Below are 10,635 nucleotides of genomic sequence, written 5' to 3'. Positions count from 1 at the left end.
TTCGCTTAATCGTGCGCTTGAACCGTATCGTCCTTAAAACTAACCGGTCTAAGCTTAGGCTTAAACAAAGACCCGTTAGGAATCTAATAGGTTATTATAAACCTTTGTTCCAGAAGAGGAGGCCCAGTAAAAGCTATCTACACTTACCAATTGTGATTCATACTTACTCAGGTAAATACATTTTGACTTATTTTCCCTATACGGGCTTGGGGTACGGTATATAGAATACCGCTTGATCGAGCGCACGAATCCTGCACCCTTGGGTGTCCAGTTGGAATAGTTTGTTCGGCTCGTTTAAACAGTTTTGTTTTACTTTAAGCCTTTGGGGGGTTAATGACCGTGTCTCGGATATCCTTGGCATTATCTTACGAGATGGCCACGACCAGAGCACGGGGTGTAGGCGTACACCCGTCGTGTATAACTCTTTAATGTGGTGTGTCTATTAATCTTTAACCCGGACAGAAGATCCCGGGCTACCAAACGTACGAGTAGCATGTAATTCGTTCACAAGTTTATATTGCATAACTATCCCAAGTTATAAAAATGTTTTATGCCATGTGCATTTAAATCAATTTTCAATCATTTTCAAAATGAGTCAGTTAATTTGTATTTACCAGTGTAAACTGACGAATTTTCCCAAAAGGTTAAGTGCAGGTACTACACGTACTAGGCTGGCTGTCTCCTAGAGCGTCCACAATAGTCTCGCAAGCTCGGACGACATTAAAACTGTTGAACATTTATCTTATTTTATTTGATCCGCCTGTGGATCCGTTTCAACTACTTGTGATATTTATTATTACATTTTATTTAAAGTTGAAATGAATCTATTCTGCTTCCGCTGTGCATTATTATATTGTGTTGTTTGTCTATGATGATGCCAACTACGTCACTGTACCCCACACCGGGCCCACCGGTGACACGTGAAGATCGGGGTGTGACATACAGGACGTGAGCTTCGACAATCCTTAGCTTCATGACCTATCTTGAGACACCTCTGACAACGACCCTTGTTACACTGACCGCTGTGGTGCCTATTGCATCTCTTACACTTTGGGTGATTTCCTCGATATCCACTCTGCCCACGACTACCAGAAAACTGCTGACTGGGACTCTGGTGGTCATCTATCTTTTGCTGCTGCGCCAGAGGCTGAACCAGAATCAATCCCTTGCTCAGGTTTCCATCCCACTTGCGTTTGTTGTCACTAGAAGCACATGTAGTAGCAGCTTTAACACGTTTCGGTAGTTTATTTTGTTCTACTGCCTGGTCTGTGAGACGATGAGCAAGCCGAGTGACTTGCTGGATAGTGCCAAGATTAGCTGCGGTCACATGACTCTGAATTTCGGGCACCAGACCCTTGAGATACAGCTCGATGCGTTTGGTGGGAGGGTCTACCATAGTGGGACAAAATGTGGCTAATTCATTTGATCTCTTCGTATAAGCCTCAATTTCAGACCCCGCCATCTGTAAGTTGAGGAACTCCACCTCTAGATTGTGGATGTCTCCCCGACTGCAAAACTCTTCCTTAATTAAGTCCTTGAACTTGTTCCAGGGGGTGGCATTAGCAGCTGCCAGCCCTAACATCTGAACCTGTGCTTCCCACCAGGTTAATGCAGCACCTTCGAGTGTACAAGTAGCAAACTTTACCCTACGAGACTCAGGGCAATCACACACCTCAAAGTCAGTTTCGAGCCTTTCGAACCAGTGGAGGAGGCCTACAACTCCCTCAGTTCCACTGAAGGTACTAGGTCGGCAATCCTTGAGATTTTTGAAGGTGCAAACAGGTGGCTGAGCGTGTTGACCTATTGTGTATAACAATAGGACAAGGTTAAACACAAGAGTTGGTTTAGGAGTGTAGGATTTAAAGATCCTAGTTACGACTGCAGGGTATACCTCCTGCTTGTATGGCTGCAAGTGCCGCAGCAATTCGTTCGTTAATGAGAGCCGTCAACTGGGCTTGAGTCAAGTTGATACATCCGGCCATGATCTTCATAGCAAATGTAACGTAAGTGAGAGAGGTTCGCGAATAGTGCGATGACAGAAGGGAGTAAGCACACAAGTGTTCTCAAGCAATAACGAATAGTAGACAATGTAATCTAAGCATACCACGAGCAAAGTCATATGTAATTCTAGCATGTAGGCAATAAACATAAACCTTATTACCTAGGATGTTGAGTCTTGCACGTGGAGCGAGGCGTCATTGTGGATCGTTGAGCACTGTACTGGTTATAGTCTGGTTTTAATAAAAATGTTTTCCCCATTTTTAAAACCAAGTTCTCTATAACCAATGGCTCTGATACCAATCTGTCACACCCCCAAAATCCACACCCGGAGTACCACCGCTTGGGAGCATGACTGACCAGGATCAAGCCACCAATCATATAGAACAATGTAAATAGTAAAAGTAAAAATAATTAACCAAACCAATCCATACGAAAGATGTTCAAAACATAAGTATAAATTCAACGTTTAGCGGAAACATATGAGTAAAAGCCCATCATAAATAAAGTATGTAATGTCATAATGTTTAATCAAAGCAATCACGATCCTTGTCCACAATGACCGCGCCTCCCAGTGCAAGCTCCATGTATACCTAACGACCTGCAAGGCATGTAACAGAGAGTCAACAACTAGTTGAGCGAGTTCACAGTAGGTAAGTTCGTAATAGTAAGTCTGTTTCGTAACGGGGGGGGGGGGGGGGGGCTCTACTAGGCCGATAGTATGTTCTATTAGTGGGGGCTTCCCATGTTTGCATATACACTAGACTATTCGTAACCATAAGTGTTCCAGTAGTATGTACGAGCTTTACGTAGGTTTTACGTAAGTGTCCTTCTTTACCCGAGGACAGTGGTACGCGTGGGGTTTACGTAGGTTTTACGTAAGTGTCCTTCCTGACTCCGGAAGACAGTAGCATGTTCTTGTTTACGTAGGTTTTACGTAAGTATCCTTCCTGACTCCGAAAGACAGTAGCATGTTCTTGTTTACGTAGGTTTTACGTAAGTGTCCTGCTTAACCCGAGGACCATGGTAGATAGTCTAGTAGCCGTGTAAGTATGAGTAATTGTTCAATTCCATCATTTAACCCATTCCCAATCCCCGGGAATCCCATGCCTTAGTAAGAGTGTGAACTCACCTTGGTTTGCTCGGTTTGATAATGTACTTCTAGCGTTAGTTAACTGTTAGGTGCGTTACACGTGACCTATGGTACAATAGATATAAGTACACGTGTGAAGGGTCATGCAATACCCTAATGTATCCAAACAACCATTTGTTTCATGCGATCTGATTAACTAGTTAATATACAGTAACATCTCACAGTGTATTTCTCTAGGTTGGTAATAATAGTTGGTGATTTGGGGAACACATATATAAGTACACTCAAACATGTCTAAAGCACATAACTCAGATAATTGTAAAGTTAATTCGAATTACGTGGTTGCAAAGGAAACCCTTGTATAACCCAAATCAATCACGCATTTAACCAACTCACAACCTTCATGTATATCGATAAATCCAGAATTACCAGGTGTATATATGTGAATTTAAACTATTCAGATTATATAAATTCGGACTACATATAACATATGAAACTCGGACAAGCAAAGCATAAAAACTTGGACCATAAGCATGTTAATAAAATTCAGACATGCACATCCTAATAAAACTCGGACCTCAATATATTAAACAAAAAACTCGGACTCATCTCAAACAAAACTCGGATCACATAATCCATCATAAACTCGGACCAAGCACACTCTTAAAAAAACTCGGATCACATAACCTTGTAAAGTTCGGACCTTATCTCCTTGATACAAAAGTCGGACCAAACACTTCATATAGAAATTCGGACCATCATGCCCCTAAAACTCGGACTCCTTGTTGTTTATACAAAACTCGGATTAAATCTTTTACAAACAAATCGGACCATCCAAGCCTCTAAAAGTCGGACCCCTTTAAACTACATAAAAGTCGGATCTTTTAAGTTACCTAAAAGTCGGACGACACACATTACATAAAAGTCAGACCATACTTGATTTATAAAAGTTTGGACTATTGCCTTAATGAAATTCGGACTATTAGAATTTTCATGAAATTCGGATCATTATCATATTAATGAAATTCGGACCTCATGTATTTACAAAGTTTGGACATTACATATCATTGCAAAAGGTCGGACCCTACTTAACATTACAATATTCGGACCTTGCATAACATCAGAAAGAGTTCGGACCTTTATATTCATTCAAAAGTCGGGCCAACCATCAATCATGCGAACATTCATATGCATTGTAACAGTTACGTTTTACGATCAAGAACCCTAATTTCATACATTCGCAGTGCAGTAATCAAATCCACAATCAAACATTTCTATCATAACAGGCATCTTAGTGTCAGGAAAATGATTACACAACTAATCATATCCATTTCACAATAATCAGAATCAATCAATAAACACAGAACTATTGTATGTAGAACTAGGGTTTTGCATGAATCACATAATCAAGGATTAACAACAAACAATCATTAAACGTTTACCTTAGATTGATTCTAGATGGAGAGGGAAATCAAAAGTGATGAAGAGCTTGTGCCAAGAAGATGAAGAAGATGATTGTAGAGAGGATTGCAGAGAAATCTTGTAGGTACGTATGATGATTGTGATATGATTGTGAGGGAGGTTAGGGTTAAGGGTGATTAAGATTTCACTAATTGCTCTACTCACCCCTAAGTATCATCTTTTACATAAAACACACCCATCACAATATAATTTACAGTTTCATCACCAAGTTCATGTATTTGTCAAATCATTCGAAAGATAACACATAACCATGCAATAATCACAATACACTTTATCAACTCACTACGTATACAGTTACAAAGCAAACCAATTGTGTAAGTAAGCAACTAAACAGACAGTGAACGTGCAATAAATGCGAACGTGGAATCTCGGAAACTCGAGTTGTCACAGTTGTGAGGGGCTTTGTAACGGATTTTTGTGGTTTCGGCGGCCATTTGAGTGGCGTCTGTTGGGGTGGAGGAAGAAGATGGTTTTGATTTTGACTTTGTCATTTTTGATGAAGAAGATCGAAGAAAGTTTTTGTGAAGAAGAGTGGGAAACTGCTTTGAGAAGAGAATTTTTGGAATTCAATTCGACAGTGTGAGCCCCTGTTTGGGTTTAATCAGGGTTTTATTTTAGGGAAAAAGTGAATGCTGATGTGGCAGCGGTTATAACGATCTGACGACTAAAAAGCTGACCACGTGTCAACACCTGATGAAAGAGTAAATAATGGAGGACAGTTGTTTTAACAGCCACTGATGGATCAACCATCAGTAGTTACAATGGTAACAAAATGAGGCAATGGACGATTTTTACTATCAGTGGATAGTATATCAGTGGATAAAACAATGATTTTGAACATCAGTGTTTTTCAAGATTTTCAAGGAGCAGGGGTTGACTTTCAGCAGTGGACAGACTTTATAGAGGAGATGTTGAGGCACAACAACATTTAAGGTACAACAGTGGTAGAAAGCAATAATGAAGGTCATTAGTATAACAACTGTTTGTGCAGCAGTGATTTGACTTTTGACAAATAATTTTAGCATCTGCTCGATCAGATGTGGGTATTGATTTTGTCTTGTGTAAACATAATATCATGTCCAACATTTGTTTAGCTTCAGAAATGCTATACTCAACAATTTACATTTTGGATGTAAATTCTCAAGTTTAAATTGCCAGCAGTTATCTCAGAAATCTTTGTTCAAGGTTTTGCCACATGTTCATTATTCCTGACAGTGGTTCAGCATCCCAGATGATGAAGTCTTTTCTACCAAGGCTACTCAATTTGTGTCTAATTATTTGAATTAGAACATGAGTATCTTAGTAGTTGAAAATCAATTTGCAATCAATTTTTGATCTGTGACAAACAAACTTGAGCTTAACATGACTTTGACATGTGTGCCATTTCCTTTTGATCAGATTTAGGGATAGAAATTTCACACAAAAATAAGGAAATTATATCCTGACCGGTGAGAAAACTTTTACTATCAAAAATGAGTAGAAGTCCAAAATATATTATTCAAAAAATGAAGTAATATATCCGGTTTTATTTGAGAAAAACACCTTAAGAAACAGTTAAAGGATGTTTTGAAAATAACATCAAAAGGATCTGACAGCTTTTCAAGTAAGAACATGATCATATCATTCTCAAGTTATTTTGACCATTGTTTAGGGTCATTTTCTTGACAATTGATTGTAAATTCTTCCTTTAAGGTCAATCATTGGAGATGCCATTGTTACCTGAACAATTCCTGTATTTGATGAAAGCACACAGTTGCATGATGATCACTATTTACCCAACTTTGACCTCAAAGTGTTTTATGCTTATACTCCTTTTCTTTTGGCTTCAAGAGTTTTGAGATAAGCACACTTTTGAGTTTTGTTCATTTTCTTCTTCCCTTTTTACCCTTCCCATTCATAAGTAATAAGATACTTACTGGGAGGTTTTCATGAAAGAATCCTCAATCCAAAATCATTTTCAGCAATGTTTTGAGAGATCTGGCTACATTTGTACATGTTTTATTTCCAATTCTCACATTACATATGATTTGGACAGTTTTGACCCCAGATTTTCTTCATGTGTTATAACAGAGTTGATTTGGTTCTTTTGAGGATTCTCAACCTACCTTTTAACACATAAGATTTCATGACTAAAGTTTTATTTCCCTCTTTCTAAGTTAGCAAAACACTAGTGTTTATTATGAACATAGGTTTTGTTAATCTGAGGTTCATACTTTAGCATAAAACATGATGAAATCATCACAAATTCCATAACAACAGTTGAAATCAATTTTGAATGAAGATAATCATACCATAGTTACCAGATAAGTTTCCAGATCTAGGGACTATGAGTGATTTATGCATGATATCACTAGTTGTTTGAGATTTGTGAATCTTATGACATCTTGGTTGTTTTACAGAGTATCTGATTTATCACTTTGAACATGATTTCTCATTGCTCTGTTTTCAACTAAAGACAATCAACCTTAGTATCAATGAATTTTGAGCTGAACTGTTATGTCAAATTGATTGTTAGATCGAATTTGACTGTCCAGGCTCTGATACCAATTGTTAGGATCGGAGGCTGTCATGATTGTGCTCGTTTGTATAATTTTGACAGAACAATGAATATAAAATGAGATTAAGTGCAGCGGAAATGAGAAACAAACTTTGTGAACACAATCAAAAGAGAAAATAGTTTGGTAAACAAATGCTTTTCATTAAGTTGAATGATTGAGATACAAAGCAAATGATTACAGCATGTTTACAAACTAAGCTCCCCCTCAGCCTGATACCCCAAGGTTGGTTGCACAAGATGAAAGGATTGGACTGAAGAAGAAGAGTCCACTCAGTCAATCAAATGTAATAGTACAGGGTACTGCTCCATTTATAGGCAAACCAAACCACTGAAGCATCTTAGCTGACGTCACCATGATAGTGACATCTAACAAACTAACAACCTATAAACACTGTTCTAAACAAACTACTGATGTGTAACATCTGATTATAAGTACAATACAAAACAAGAGATAACAACTGCTTCACGTTCCACTATTGTAGCCTGAGCACTGATGTTGAGCTTCAATGCTTTCTTCAAAGGTGATCAGTCTTTGAATGGGCAGTGCTTGTGTCTTCAGCAGTACTTAGGAAACAGCAGTAGATAGAGCAACAGTGTTTGTCTTCAGCAGTCTTTAGAATCTCATCAGTGTTTGGTTCATCAGTTGTTATAGTGAGCAGTACTTAAGATCCATCAGCTGTTAGAATACCACTGTCAAGGGGAAAACCAAGTGTAAGCAGCTGTTTATTATGAGTCCACTGTTGTGATCCGGTTTTGGCTTTCATTATCTATTCCTCTGGCAGGGTTCAATCCCAACAAACAAAAATTTAGGAGGAGAAATTCCTCTAAGGCAAAAAGAGTTTAGTTAGTGCGTGAGTTTAGGGGGAGTAAGTTATGAAATTTTAAAAATACAAAAACATTGGAAAATAAAAAAAAATGGAAAATCAAAAATGAGTTTTCATGGTGTGAAAAAGAAGAAATGATAGTACATCAGCAAGTTAGACTGTCATACTCAAACTGAATTAAATTGCTTAAGTGTGATAGCAGCTTCATCATATGATGTACCAGTAGGCAAAAGCATGAAATAATCAACTTACCAATGTGATATAAACCTAAAAGCACTGAGTATGAGTGGGGAACACATCAGTGGTGTATGGTTTAATGACCTTAATTCTTGCATTGATAGATTGCCAAAATCTGAAGTTTTGGGTCTTTATACTGTTATTTCATCTGGGGATATCAGGGGTGTCCTTCTGCTGCATCCAGATACATGCTGACCTAGACACACCCAGGATATCTTAAAAGAGCTCAAAATGCCAAAACCCTGAAAATGAAGAAGCTCTCATAGAGAGTCATTCAATAAGTGCAAAATGCATAATTCGTACCAAAAATGGTATTTGTCTTAGCCCTCGTCAGATATTTTGGTCTCTCTGTTGTACGGAAGTACTGACGTGTTCACCAATTATCTAAACGTTGAAAAACATAACGGATGAATTCAGTATACTCACCTACTACGATGAATCTTTGTGCATACCTTGATCGCGGGGGTACATCCTGAAGTGGGACACACTAAATATTTCAGAAATAATATTACCTTAACGTATCATACGATAATGGTACTTGAAATGTTCATGCACTTTTGTTTAGATGGACAAACATACTGGTAATCGTCCTGAACTGCTTTTCATGAAAAATTAAATAGAATTATATAATGGTGTGAAACAGTTTGATTTTGCTGATATGATCTTCATACCGTTGATTCTCACAAAAAGATGTAATTGTAAATATTTTTGAGTTTAGTTTAGTTAGTTTAGTTTATGTTGAAAAATATTAAAAAAATACCAAAAAGATTTCTTTTTAAAAGGTCTCCCATTTTGAACTAACAAGTTGTTATTTTTGCATGATAAGATAAAATATTGGTTTATATTTAACTGTGAAAAAGGCTAATGGTTTTTCGAGATACTTGCTTGTGTTTCTAAACAGATTGATGCGGTTATCAACATGAAGTGCAGAATACAAGTAGTGCAGATTGAGAGTGAAGTAAAGAATGTGTGAAGATGCATGGTAGGATCCTTCTACTACATTGCGGAAAAAGAAAGAGAGAGATATGAGAGATTTGAAGATACTTGCTTAACCAAAGATTGCTAGTTCGCTGATCTACAACGAATGAAAGTTTTGGAGATTGGAAGCATCAACTAAGGGGGAGTTTGTTGATGTCAGAAACTGTGTAGCTGACGCTATCCAAAGACCAAAAGACTGCAAGATGTTTGAAGACAAAGTTACACTATGAAGCTATTGTCAAGGGGGAGTTTGTTGGTGCATGTTTTGTGACAACAACTTAATAGTTTGTTTATTTTGTCTTTGGATATTTTGTATTGGGCTTATAGCATATTGGTTAGGGAGTTATTTCTGTGTAATGGGCTTGGAGAATGGCCTAGCCCAGACCAAAGCCCATGTGCAAAGCTTGTCCTATATAAACAAGGCTTGGCATTAGGGTTGAGGTTAGCCAGTGGAGACATTTGGAGACATAAAGAGAAATCTACATAGAGTGGCTGAGAGATTTCTAGTGGGTCTTGAATTGATTGTGTTGGATAATCAATAGAAGACCAGATTGAAAGTGCATCGTGTTCTTGATTCTGTTTCTACTCGTTTTCTGTGAAATCTGATCTAGGGGATTCCGCACTCTAGGTTAGATCGACGATTCTGTTACGATCTGCACGGGTTAGGGGACCTACAGTAGCACATGCAACTTTTCACGATGTTGCAACAATTATACTACAACATCGATATTGAAAGGTTGATGTGTGATGGGAAGCTTCATTAAAACGACAATATTGGAACAATGATACCGGAACGATAACATGTAAACAGAATCATCAAACATTCGAACAAAGAAGTGTAATCGGAGAATAGCGGCTGAATCACAAGAAAGATGCATTTGAGAGAGAGAGAGAGAGGGAGACAAGCTCGCAGATATCAACGAGAGAGATTTGAATGGGGAGCCACATAATTATGTCTTATTTATAGAATTAGAAAATTAGAAAATATGGTTTGAATTTTGAATTTTGAATTTTGAATGTGGAGCCAGAATTTTGAATTGGAAACAGATGTTTGATTATAAAATGTTGACGACAGATGTTGAGGGAACTGGATTTGAGGGAGAGGTGAAAGTGTGGAGCCAGAATTTTGAGGGAACTGGGAACAGGTGTTTCAATATGGAGCCAAGAATTTCAAATTTGAATCGTCAGAGGTTTAAGGCAGTGGTTTGATGGCAGGCCTTTGGAATATGAATGTGGGCCAACTTTGAATTTTAAGGCTTTATATATTAGACTTTATGATGTAATAATGACATAAGAAAAGCATTGTTGGACATGCTCTCTAGCTGACACATCAGCTTTTCTTATGTCACTTGGATTTCTCCTTTTATAGAAAGTATAGATAGAACAAGGAATATAAAATATAGAATATAGATATAGATTACAGGTATGAAATTTGTAACCCACCATTGCCAGTAACACCAAACAAC

This window comes from Helianthus annuus, chromosome 15, assembly GCF_002127325.2.
Source record: "Helianthus annuus cultivar XRQ/B chromosome 15, HanXRQr2.0-SUNRISE, whole genome shotgun sequence".
In the NCBI taxonomy this organism is placed as follows: domain Eukaryota; kingdom Viridiplantae; phylum Streptophyta; class Magnoliopsida; order Asterales; family Asteraceae; genus Helianthus; species Helianthus annuus.
Note: the sequence above shows the minus strand (reverse complement) of the source record.